At 40.9% G+C, this 11,060-nt stretch overlaps 1 long non-coding RNA gene across 1 annotated transcript in view; it reads right to left on the bottom strand.

Annotated features, from left to right (window-relative positions):
- Positions 1-3,348: 3,348 nt before the first annotated feature.
- LOC148189534 (uncharacterized) overlaps positions 3,349-11,060 on the bottom strand; it is a 29,813-nt gene continuing 22,101 nt past the window's right edge. Inside the window, exon 3 of the long non-coding RNA XR_015776522.1 lies at positions 3,349-4,095. This is a non-coding gene — a long non-coding RNA (uncharacterized LOC148189534). The remainder of the gene's footprint in view (positions 4,096-11,060) is intronic.

Here is an 11,060-nt window from a genome sequence, read left to right as displayed (position 1 = left end):
TTCATTAACAATTTTAAGGTATGTGTTAATCTCATAGGCAGATTTTGGGACAATGGGACCCTGGACACAGAAATGCAAAGGGCCCCACTACCTTCCCTAAGAGCAAGACACACAGACTGTAGTGGTTTTGCATCTCTTTGTAATCATTATGCATATTTTTGTGTATTTGTTGTTGTCTTGTCTTTTATGGCATTTTGTGTCTCTTACATAAATTTGATGTCTTTTTTGGTCATTTTGTGTCTCTTTGTTATTTTTTTCTTTGGTTGTTTTGAGTTTCTCTGGTCATTTTAGGTTTCCTTGTGGTTTTGTGTCTCTTTGAAGTAAGTTTGTGTACTCTTGGTTGTTCTTTTGTGTCTTTTCATAGTCACTTTTGCCTCTGAGGTAATTTTATGTCTTTATTTGGTTGTTTAGGGTCTCTGTGGTAATTTCGCGTCTCTTTTGGGTAATTTTTACATCTATTTTTGTTATTTCATGTGTCTGAGATCATTTTTTATGTCTTTTTTGGTTGTTTCATGTCTCTTCATCATTTTCTTTTTTTGTAGTTATTTTGTGTCTCTCTCTGCAGTTCCTTTGTAATTGTTGTCATTTTGAATCAGCCTGGTCAGTACATGTTAATTTGAGTGACAATTTGCAAGTTACGGCAAGGGAGCTCCTTGACACTTAGGCCCCTGGGCCTGTGCCTGGCACTTCTCCTAAGCTCCAAGCAGCTTTTAGCATCTCTCATTAGCATTGTTTTCACACGCAGCAGGCAGCTGTTTTTAGCACAAAAGCTCCACTAATTCCACCATAAGCTTTTTGCCCAGCACCAGATAGTTGACAAAGTTAGCCACTAGCCGATGAGCACAGTGGAGAATTCAGCAGCAAAAACAGATATTTCCTTCAGTGGTCAGTGAAGTCCCAAAGAGAGCAGAGACAAGAGTTAATATCTGACTTGGGCTTATCAAGTGGTCAGAAACTCAACTCTAACTGAATTGTAATGCTTACTGTACGTTTGATGTTTAAGTGTGCAACTGCCACATAATGGCCGGGTAGGTCAACGATTTGCATGTGACCCTAACGACTGATGATCTCAACGACGGTGATCTCAACGACTCTACGAGAGTTCACACCCACACAGGGTTTAAAGCTCGCGACTCCCCCAGCAGTCAGTTCAAACTGAAGAGGCCTCTTGGATGAGACATGAAACGTCTTAAAGAAACTCAAGCAAGCCCAGCCGCCTACAATATAGGACTTAGAATTCCAATGACCTGGATGACCGAGAATCTTCACCAACATAGGCAACTGTTTGCTAACATGTTTGCCATATCAATTAAATATAGGTGTTGTGCTCACAGTTTTTGCTGAAGTAGCCAAAAGATCATGTTTAAATCTGTTCACAACAAAGTGTTCTGAGTTTGTTACAGTTCAGATTGACACTTCTGATTGGTTTCTATTCCTTAGCATTAGGAGCTGAGGATTATGGGTATCATAGGGTAGTATTTAGAACCATCCACCAAACCAAACTGACAGAAAAGACATGACAGAAGAATGCTGTAATATTAAAACTGACAGCTCTAGCATAAACTAGTGTTCAATTATCTTGGGGACTACAGTGTCTCTATGCTGAGGAACAGAGCATTTTGCTAAAAAAAACAACTTACAATGGTAAAAAATTCTGTATGAAAACCAGTAGCTCTCACCAATTACATGAAAACATTATCTCCTATTGTAGGCTGCTTGTGTTACTACAGCATCACTATGTGAATTTATATTCTTTTCCCAGCCCAGTGGAGAAAACCATGAATGCAACAGATTTTGCTGAATTCATCAATCAGGAAAAAGGACTTTGGCAGTTCCACGAGATACAGAGACAGTACAACAGGGGGGACATGTGTGCGGTCTGCTGTTGTGTCTCTGAGGTGAGGTAGAGCAGCAGGGCAGTCACATTGCAGCGCCACACTGTCATCGTGTTTCTACACTCACATTCGACTGCTTCTGATTTTTACCCCTTGAGGTCAATGCTGAAATTGTGTTCATCTTTCATCCCTGCACACACAGCTGGAGCTAACTCTTGCATTCATCTTTGCCGCAGGACAGTGAGTGAGTCCGACTGAGACCTTCAGACCTTTAAGATGATTACTTTCCTCTGCTGTCTCTTTATCTCTCTCTCTCTCTGCCTCTCTTTGTCTGCGCTGGTCGCCGGGACTGTTTTCTCTTCCCTTTTTAATCTCCATCTCTGCCTTTTCTCCTCCTGTTCTCCTCCTCCCTCATCATCCTTTCCTCCCTCCCTCCTTGCATCCTCTTTTTGTCTTTCATTCTTTCTGCCTCTCTCACTCCTCTGCTCCCTCTCTCTGGCCCAAGACAGATAGTGCTTTGGAAAAAAGGCAACAGAGTCGGTGGTCAGCAAATCTTCTGTCTTTCCCGGGGTGCATCAGCGTGTGTGTATGTGTGTGTGTGTGTGTGTGTGTGTGGTACAGTGTTGGATACAGGACAGGAGAGTCATCCGCTTTCCTGTCACAGCTTGTGACCCAAAAACCATGAGTGAGGTTTGGTCGATAGCTGGCCAGGTGCCTGCTGCAGGGAGAGGGCGATGGATGAGATCTGGACATCATTGCGTCATCAGACAATATGGCAGCAGAGGCAGGGCCGGGTTGGGGTGCTTACAGTCAAATGTAATCCATTACAGATGATTAATTAATCATTACAGAGTAATTTCTAATGCATATCCTTTGACTTGCTTATATTTAGTATGATTACTTTATGTTTAAAATACGTTTTGGACAGCTTTGGATTTAACCCCTAAAAAATGAAGACAGCTGCGGGAGTTCGTTGATAGCACGATCATGTTTAGACAGAACTAAAATAATAACCATGATAGCTAGAGCATTCATTATAATCGCTGCAGAAAGCTGAGGTTTCTGTCTCGTCATCACTTCATGACCTTACGTCAGCAGACCTTACGCACAGTGCATACAAAGTATTTCACCATAATTACAAAATTTCCATGTAATAGCTGCAGGAGATGGTTGTTTCGCATAAACCCCCCTATATATCAATGTAAAATGAAAACTACAATGGAGCATTCATTCATTTGTAGCAAAAGATGAGGCATTCGTCTTCCATTTCATCACCTCATAGGCTTTCAATTACATCACTGTGCTACATTATGTGTGGAGCAAACATGCAAAAATGCATGGTTGTAATGTTGACTATTACAAAGCTTTTTTACTCTGCTCAGAAAAATTTGAATATCTGAAAAACTAAATAATGTACATAATTTAAATAACTAAATGCTACAAAATATTGGCTCATGTTTCTAAATTTTAAAATATTTTGGATCAGTATGTTTTGTGTTTTAATAGTGTAAAATCAGATGAAAAAAAACATTTCAATTCTATTATCAATTATTGTGTTCTATTGACTTACATAACCTTTTATCTTAGGTTGTATAGATTTTAGGGATATGATGCATTTGAAGATGAACCAAGAAAGGGTTAATCTAAAGTGAAATCTTCTTTAATTTGAACATTACTATATACTTCTGAACATGAGATCATACAGAAGTAAACTAAAATAACCAATTATTAAGTTTAAAACATTTTTTAAAAGATAAATATTCATGATCACAGACCCACAATAAAATGGCAAGCGCCTAAACCACAAAGTGACTGACTTCTGATATCTGTGCTGTGTTTCATTGTGTGTCAACATGTTGTAATCAGATTACTTTGCTGAGATTGAATAATGAGTAAATCTGACTGTTTTGCATCGTCACTTTCTTAAGAAAGGTCCTATATCTATTCAAATCAATGCTTTAAACCTTTTTTAACGCACCCCCGACCCCTACAGTGTGACTGTGCATGTGCTGATGTCTAACCTTCACATGGCTACACGGGTCCTCACCCTTTGTTTTGCTTTGAATCCGAACACTGCCATCTCCTAACATGTGATGTAATTCTCCTTCACGCTGGATTTGGATGGCGAGGCAGTGAAAAAGTGTGGGTCAAGCTTCCAGGATGAGTGCGTCCGCTCAGTGAGAGCAGCCAGGCCTCAGCTGGAGCTGTCAGAACTAGTGTTTCAATCAAACACTGAGGGGTCAGCAGCTGCATCCAGTCACTGAGGAGAGAAAAGAGACACGACTAATGTGGTAAACAATGCATAACATAACAAACAGAGAGAAAGTGATGCCATATTTCAAAATGGCTGCAACAGGACCAGGACTTTGCTGTCAAAGCTGTTTGAGAACAATTCGATTTTTGACTTTACTTTTTAAACAAATAAAGCCTTGATTTTCTCTTGTATTTACCAGGATGTAGAAGCTTTTATTTGGCAGGCAGATTCAGTCTGGGTCTAACCCAACAGCGACATTCCTTGCCAAACAGCCTGTAATGGCTCATGCCGTACATGAGCCGCGTTGAATGAACCTCGCCGCCTATTTTTCTGGCAGTGAAATATCTGTTTCTTTTCAGTTAAATTGACAAAATAGTCTTTGTTTATGAGGTTGGTATCTGCCAAGTAAGTAATTATATTCAGAACTGCACTTTTGTGTTTTATTGTCTCTCAATATTTCTCACTGTTTTTGCTATTCTTAAAGGGACAGTTCAGGTTTTTTGAAGTAGGATTGTACAGGGTAAGGGGTACTAAGACAGTTTATTGACTACAGCAGATTTCAGTCGTCACACCCCGACTCCAGCATGGATGTTAAGCATTGTGCTGCTATGGATGGGGGTCAGGAACAAAATGTATTATGGCCACCTAAAAAAGGCCCACCTAAAAAGATAAACATCAGTGTCAGTGTATGCTATACTGAAAGTACTTTCGCTACTGTACCTGGCAGTCAGCCGTCCATTCTGACAGGGAAACTGTTAATGGCTTCAGTTCCCCATCTAAGGTCTCAACAAAGCCACCAGACTCCATTTGCAAAAACAGTCATTTAAGCTCGCTCAACACAGGAGCTGCTGGTCCACTGTGGCTTCAATCACTTAGTTTGTGTTTCTATGTGCCTTAGGGGAGTCCAAACAGGACATTGCTTAGCTTTCATATCCTACTGCAGCCTGCTTCTCTAAACTGCTAGTAATTGTATGTACATTGACTACAGATAAGAACCTCTTACAGCCCCACCTCCAAAAACCTAAACTGTCCCTTTAATGTCATACTAAATCTGTATGTGTGCTTTCTCGTCCTTCACCTGCATTCTGATAACATCTGCAGACCATCTCCCATTACACTGACACTGGAATTTATATCTTACCACATAACCACATACCCCCCCCCCTCCCACCACCACCATACATAATTCAAAGGCAGAATTTTTTTCTCATGCTCTAGTAATCTGGTTAAATAATTTGGGATTACATTGCCTCAACCGCACACCAGTAAGGGGATCAGCGCTCTGCCCATGAAATGCCCTCTGTTGTGCGGTACAAAGGGCATCTCAGTCGCCCATGTATTTGCAGTGTGGATAATCTCCCATTGGCTTTAGCACCAAACGCAGCCATGGTTTTCATATCTGGGAGGCTTTGTTAACAGCTAATAGGGCTGTTTACTCCACCCCAGCCCCCCGTCTGAGCTGTGACTTTGACGCAGACAATTTAATCAGGAGCGATCACGCTGCGATAGGTTGGTTGTTTAAGGGAAAGCCCCTAAATTCTTTGGGGCTTTTAATCTGCATATTCAGAAATTATGCCAAAAAGAAAGGAACAAAAAACAAATTTCACATTTATGAGGCCTATTTCTATTGAATAACACTCATGAATGTTAAAATTGTTGTTAAAATAACAGGGAATAAGCTTTATTCTACTCTATCTTCGCATCATCAGAGCCAATTTCTCACTCTTGGCTGTTTGAATTAAATACGGACTGCTTTCCTTTTTTGCTATTGTGCATCTGCCAGATGTCTGTGTGTGACTACTTTAGCTTTTCCCCTCATTGCCATCAGTATTCCTCTAACATAACCCGCTCCATCGGGTCCCAACCTACACATTAGGGTAAAGAGTGAGCAGCATTGCTTATTCAGATTGGACTCTCTGGTGAATGAAGATAGAGAGAGGCAAAAAGGAGAGAAGTAACCAAGAGATAGAGGAAAGACAGATAGGAGAAGAGAGAAAAAGAGGCGATTGGAGAGGGTAGGCAGAGGTGAAGGTGAAAGGAGACAACGCAGACAGAAAGGACAGACCCAATCTGCCCTGTTCCCTCTGAGTCCTCAATCGCGCGATCCCCTGGGAGACAAAGGAGAGGGAAGGAGAGATGGTACGGAGGGAGCTAAAAGGAGAGGTCAGATCATTAGGCAGGCAGAGGTGAAAGGTCACAGCAGGGGGTAGTCGGGAAGCAGTGAACCGGAGAGGAGAGGAGAGGAGAGGAGAGGAGAGGAGAGGAGAGGAGAGGAGAGGAGGAGTCAGATGAGTCAAAAGTTCTCACAGCTTGAGCTGGCTTAGCAAATATTGATTTGTACATCTTCTTCTCATGTCTTACATGTCTTAAAAACTCTTAATCTTAGAGGTACATCCGCGTGATTAGGAGATGTGCAGAGAGCCAGAGTAGAATTCAGTTGACTGCTACAATGACTCATGTTTTTCTGAGGCACACAACCCACAGGCATTACCCATGCTCGGTAAAGTCTTAGATCACCCACGGTTGCCTTGTGAGTGACTTATTTTGTTTGTTGTCAGGAGAACTGCTTAATGCGACTTTGACATTGACTTCATGTGAATTTATTATATTTTCTTTCTGTCTGTCATTTTATGTCTAGATTGAAATATAACATCAGCAATCATATGCCATTGCCAACATTAAAATTGACCCTTTGCTAACCCTTTGTGATGGTCTGTCAAGCTGTGAGAGAGCGAGCACAGAGCTCACACTGTAACCCAGAAGGAATATTATTTAATTTTGGAGAAAATGAAAATGAGCAGCACACTGAAGGGACTACAGAATATATCCAGGATGTCAGCCTCACTCAGCAGCAAAAATAAGTTAAAAACATAAAGTTAGAAGCTAAAGCCTTACATACAGATAACAGTGTAAACCACCACATTACCTATACCAATCGAGACAGGAGACAAGGAAAATAAAGGGAAACTTTATTTATTTTTGACAAGCTGGGAGCTCCAGGGGAGGAACGGGGGAGGACAGGGCGCTGCCGGCGGTTTGAAGGGAAGCTAAACATGGTTCATTTACATGCAGTGCGATTAGGGTCTACGGACAGAGGGATGTTGTATGCTGTAAAGCCCTCCGAGGAAAACTACGATTTGTGATAATGGGCTTTATAAATAAAATTGACTTGACTTGACACACGGCTGGTTGAATAGTTATAGAAAATGTTTTTCTGATTTCCTCCATTGTTCCTATAAAAGAGGGTAGGTCTTTAGTCATCATTATTATTATTAAAGAGAGCTGCATGTGTTTACATTCTTTAGCAGTGTCAGCTAGGTAAAAATGAAGAAAATCCAAAACTGTTCCATGAGATTCTATGGAGCACAGCCATGACATTGTCAGATCCGTTGTCAGATCTGGCCAATGCTGCGCTATGATTGGCCAGTCTACGCACCCCCCAACCCCCATAACCCAGTCTCACAGTAATTTTGCTTTTGCCACAAGCAGTTTATGTACTTATGACACTTTATTCACTTCCAATCATTTTAACCAACAATGGTACCAGCAAATAAAGCTATTAATAGCTTTCAGTCTCCATAGGCACGACTGTGTGTCTATGAGGTCTTATTTCTGTTGCACTGAACCTTGCTCGGTCAGCACGACCGACTCTCTCTCACCTGCATGGTTATTTCCCAAAGGCCTGATCATTATAATATCAGTACAAAATGAAAATCTGCTCATCTAAATGCAAATCATAAATGGCATTTCCAATTATTTTCCCTAACACTCTGTGTCTAATTTCCATGTACGCACATGAAACTTCGTTGCTTTCCATCCAAATAGGTGAGTAATTTCATACGGTGATTTCGGTTTGTACAATTTCCACCCCAGGCTTTTCTCATATTATGAGGAAAATACTTTCTATTGATATTTCAGATGTTCATTAAATGTTTGCTAGCATTTTTACCATTTAGAAAAATGTTAACACATCCTTGTAAAACATCTCAACCTTTCCACTTCTATGAAAGAAACACAACACATAAAAGTAACAAAGTCTTTGGAAATGTCACACCAAATGTAAAACTGTATTGTAGGATAACAAGTAACAGTGAGACTGTATAAGAGCTATTAAGAAACAGGGAGCAAATTAAGCAACCAGGGGCTCAAAGTGTCAGAAGGCAACCTGGCCTTCATTTACAAAATATCACTCAAGTAACACCTTCTGACCACAAACCACAAAGAGATGTACAAGAAGTGCAAAAAAAACACAAAATGACAACAAAATGGGTAAAACATTCACAAAGAGACTCAAAACAACCACAAAAAAGACAAAATGATTACGAAGTGACACAAAACAACCAAAAAGACACATAAATTACCCCACAGAAACCCAAACAACTACAAAAAGAAACAAAATAAGTACAAAGACCAAATTCCCTCAAAGAGACACAAAATTACCCCAATAAGACACAAAATTACCCCACAGAGACCCAAACAACTGCAAAAAGTCTCAAAAAAGAAACAAACTGACTTCAAGAAAACACAAAACAACCACAAGAGGACACAAAATTATTACAAAGTGATTCAAAACAACCAAAAAAAGACACAAACTATCCTAATCAAGAGACAAAATCACCCCAAACTACAAAGAGACACAAAACATCCGCATAAAGACACAAAGGAACTACAAAGAGACACAAAACTACAAAACTACAGATGCAGATCCACCACATAGTCTGTCTTTCCTCTAAGTAGTAGAGGTAGTGGGGCCCTTTGTGTATCTGTTCACAGAGGCGATTGTCCTATAATACGCCGATGATATAAATGTGCAATATCACACACAAAACTCACATGTTGATTCTCTCTATTGCACATTATGGTGTTTATTGTACAAGAGGACAGAGGAAGTGAACATGCAGCAGAGGTCACGAGTCATGACACCATGAGTGCGCAATGTGTCATCACCCACTGAAACAGCAGGGATGCCCAATTATTTGTTATTCAGCAGGGATTTAACTGGAGTGCAGCAACAATGTTAATGAAGTGAGATGGAAAGAAGGCTATAGGGCTGACCTGGCTTGTGTTCAGACAGGCATTTAAACGGAATTAAGAACAAGGGGATGAAGACAAGAAAATTGAGATCAGGCCTAATCCTTCTGTCCGAGCAGTAAACAGCATCAGGAGAAGAGTAAAAAACAAAAAGTAATGGTCTCTTTTGTGTCTATAGCAAACTAAAAAAAAAGTGGTAATAGCGATAATCCTTTCAGTCTTGCCTGTAATGTTTTTCTATCTGTTGCTGGAGGTGAACGTTTACTATATGAGCCCTGGACTCTTGAAACCACTTAGTTGTTTCCTTGCGTCTTGATGCTCTTCTGTCCTCCTGAAGTGTAAAGCTAAACACTGAACCCTCTGGGGATGCTGATCTGTATTTAGCACTAAACTGTAAACTATAATTGGATATTTGCAGTCTAGTGGTTTGAGGACTGATATCTTGTAATCAATAGAATGCATTTCCCGTGTTTGGGATGAAGTATAGTTTGAATCATTCCTACATATTGAGAGCACAGAAGAAGAATGATAAATTTTGAGCTGGGCTGAGAAAGGAAATCACAGAGAGAAAGAAAGCTGCTGACTCGGCTCACCATATTAAAGTGAGTGATGTCACTTACAAGGGTTTAGCAGGTGTGTGTGCATGCATGTACATGCTCGTGTATGTGTGTGTGTGTGTTTTGTTCCTGCAGGGGGGCAATGAGCCAGACCTGAAGGGCACAGATTGATGGAGGCTGTGTGCAAGTGTGAATATGTACAAGCAATGTATTTCTGAGAGCGAGGCGTGTGTGTTTGCGTGCACAACAACAAAGATTTGAGTTGCAGTTGACGTTGTAGAAAGAGAGAAACTGTGAAAATGAAGGAGGAGAGAGCAGAGAAGCACTGGCAACACACTGCGGTTGGTTTTCTCCGCAGGGGGTTTTGCTATACTCTTGTAGTGATATCGCTCACAAACAACCTCCCTGGGGGATTAAGTGGAAGGACTTAGACAGCGAGAATGGGGCTCTGGTCTGTTCTTTGGCTGAGTCCCTCCTGTGCTCTATGATAGGGGTCAGCTTAGACCACCACGTGCTGGCACCATGGTGCCTAAGCCCAACAAGAGGCGATTAAAATAGGTCAAGTGAAGCTTTGGCAAGATGGCCTTTGTCAACCCTAAAACCTAGCCTGAATACCTTAAAGAAAGGAGATTGGTGGGAAAAGAACATAGTAAACATCCACTTGTTTGCTATGGCCAAAAAGGATTTCTTTTGTTTTGTTTCGTACATTGTATGGACAATACAATGTACTCAACATATATGTTTTGTGGTGCTAATAGCAGCAATCACACAGGCAGGCTTATCCTTGCATTAACATTAATTTGAGGAAGAAATAGAAGAGAATTGTGGTTGGCTGATTTTAGTCAGCGCGCTGTCGCTCCAGGCTACATAATGCCACCAAACACATCTCCTTCTGAACACAACTGTTTAACTCAATCTCCCTTTTCCCAGCCCAAACACAAAATAAACCCCACAACCAACACCATATGCCCTGGTTTCTTAAACTAATGGTCTGCAGCAAGACAAAAAAAAGGGTCAGAGGCGTTTTCCTCCCAGGTCCCCCACATGACAGCAGAGCCATTTGTTTCATTAGATTTGTTCCCAGGATGACTGACGTAATTCCGTTTGGTTTGAAAAATCCTGACCATATGGTGTTTGCACAGCGCAGAGAATCCAAAAACACACAAAGTATGGCAAGGTGTAAGAGAAGCTGCTGCTGTACCTGCTTGTGCTTCCCCTCACAAACAGGCCTTGTAATATTAATTACATTTACAAAGACAATGCAAGGGTTGTTCCCTGAAGCAGCACTTCATTTTCAACATCAATCAAAACAGCAGGCCGAGACGCATATATATTTCATTCCAATTCAGCAGCAATATAGTAATGCGCAGGAAAAAACAGAGT

The sequence above is a fragment of the Plectropomus leopardus genome, chromosome 5 (genome assembly GCF_026936395.1).
Source record: "Plectropomus leopardus strain MGB_pleo_1.0 chromosome 5, ASM2693639v1, whole genome shotgun sequence".
Classification (NCBI taxonomy): domain Eukaryota; kingdom Metazoa; phylum Chordata; class Actinopteri; order Perciformes; family Serranidae; genus Plectropomus; species Plectropomus leopardus.
Note: the sequence above shows the minus strand (reverse complement) of the source record. Positions and strands in the feature narration are given on the sequence as shown.